The sequence below is a fragment of the Coregonus lavaretus genome, assembly GCF_964263955.1.
Source record: "Coregonus lavaretus genome assembly, contig: HAP1_SCAFFOLD_7470, whole genome shotgun sequence".
Lineage (NCBI taxonomy): Eukaryota > Metazoa > Chordata > Actinopteri > Salmoniformes > Salmonidae > Coregonus > Coregonus lavaretus.
The window spans coordinates 1-2500 of record NW_028161800.1 but is presented as its reverse complement, the minus strand read 5'-3'; positions in this window follow the sequence as shown (position 1 = coordinate 2500).

The following is a 2500-nucleotide window of genomic DNA, read 5'->3' as shown; positions in this document are numbered from 1 at the left end:
TCAGTGTTCTTTTGTTAGTTAGTGTTCTGTGTCCTGTGTTCCATAGCGCTCGCTCGCACGCTCAGCCCAACCCCTAAGTGAAGTTTAGGGATGATGTCATCGTGCCACTGTAAAGAGTAGAGCACCCAGAGCCACAGACAGACAGAGGCTGGAAAGTGGAGACGTCATAGAACGTCAAAAATTCAACATTGCTGGAGACACCTTGCCGTTCTGGAGACCATCACGCTTGCTAGCAAATAGATTTGCCATGTCTAATTAGTGATAAATAAGTTAATTGTTTATCTCATAGTTAGCCAAGATGCTTAACTAGCCAGCGAAAACGGTTTACAGTTCGTTAGCAATCACTTCTACACTATTTTGCTAGCTACGGTAGCGCTGCCGTGTCAATAATAACCAAAAATGACGAGTGTCTCCAATTTTACCATTGTGATGCGCATCCATGCATATCCACTTCCTATGCGTGAAGTCAAGTAACGTCCTCTCCTCATTTCCTTTCCTTCATCTCAATATACTAAAGTAGCTTCCTCTCCTCATTTCCTTTCCTTCATTTCAATATACTAAAGTAGCTTCCTCTCCTCATCTCCTTTCCTTCATCTCAGTAGACTAAAGTAGCTTCCTCTCCTCATCTCCTTTCCTTCATCTCAATTGACTAAAGTAACTTCCTCTCCTCATCTCCTTTCCTTCATCTCAGTAGACTAAAGTAGATTCCTCTCCTCATCTCCTTTCCTTCATCTCAATAGACTAAAGTAGCTTTCTCTCCTCATCTCCTTTCCTTCATCTCAATATACTAAAGTAGCTTCCTCTCCTCATTTCCTTTCCTTCATTTCAATATACTAAAGTAGCTTCCTCTCCTCATCTCCTTTCCTTCATCTCAGTAGACTAAAGTAGCTTCCTCTCCTCATCTCCTTTCCTTCATCTCAATTGACTAAAGTAACTTCCTCTCCTCATCTCCTTTCCTTCATCTCAGTAGACTAAAGTAGATTCCTCTCCTCATCTCCTTTCCTTCATCTCAATAGACTAAAGTAGCTTTCTCTCCTCATCTCCTTTCCTTCATCTCAATAGACTAAAGTAGCTTCCTCTCCTCATCTCCTTTACTTCATCTCAATAGACTAAAGTAGCTTTCTCTCCTCATCTCCTTTCCTTCATCTCAATAGACTAAAGTAGATTTCTCTCCTCATCTCCTTTCCTTCATCTCAATAGACTAAAGTAGCTTCCTCTCCTCATCTCCTTTCCTTCATCTCAATAGACTAAAGTAGCTTTCACTCCTCATCTCCTTTCCTTCACCTCAATAGACTAAAGTAGCTTTCTCTCCTCATCTCCTTTCCTTCATCTCAGTAGACTAAAGTAGCTTCCTCTCCTCATCTCCTTTCCTTCATCTCAATAGACTAAAGTAGCTTTCACTCCTCATCTCCTTTCCTTCACCTCAATAGACTAATGTAGATTTCTCTCCTCATCTCCTTTCCTTCATCTCAATAGACTAAAGTAGATTTCTCTCCTCATCTCCTTTCCTTCATCTCAGTAGACTAAAGTAGCTTTCTCTCCTCATTTCCTTTCCTTCATTTCAATATACTAAAGTAGCTTCCTCTCCTCATCTCCTTTCCTTCATCTCAGTAGACTAAAGTAGCTTCCTCTCCTCATCTCCTTTCCTTCATCTCAATTGACTAAAGTAACTTCCTCTCCTCATCTCCTTTCCTTCATCTCAGTAGACTAAAGTAGATTCCTCTCCTCATCTCCTTTCCTTCATCTCAATAGACTAAAGTAGCTTTCTCTCCTCATCTCCTTTCCTTCATCTCAATAGACTAAAGTAGCTTCCTCTCCTCATCTCCTTTACTTCATCTCAATAGACTAAAAGTAGCTTTCTCTCCTCATCTCCTTTCCTTCATCTCTATAGACTAAAGTAGATTTCTCTCCTCATCTCCTTTCCTTCATCTCAATAGACTAAAGTAGCTTCCTCTCCTCATCTCCTTCCTTCATCTCAATAGACTAAAGTAGCTTTCTCTCCTCATCTCCTTTCCCTTCATCCTCAATAGACTAAAGTAGCTTTCTCTCCTCTCATCTCCTTTCCTTCATCTCAAGTAGACTAAAGTAGCTTCCTCTCCTCATCTCCTTTCCTTCATCTCAATAGACTAAAGTAGCTTTCACTCCTCATCTCCTTTCATTCACCTCAATAGACTAAAGTAGATTTCTCTCCTCATCTCCTTTCCTTCATCTCAATAGACTAAAGTAGCTTTCTCTCCTCACTCTCCTTTCCTTCATCTCAAGTAGACTAAAGTAGCTTTCTCTCCTCATCTCCTTTCCTTCATTCTCAATAGACTAAAGTAGCTTCTCTCCTCATCTCCTTTTGCCTTCATCATCTAATTAATAGACTAAGTAGCTTCCTCTCCTCATCTCCTTTCCTTCATCTCAATAGACTAAAGTAGATTTCTCTCCACAGCTCCTGAGGCTGTCTGAGTTGGAGCAGGTGTGACTCAGACATGTTGTTCCATGTTAGTCATTCTAT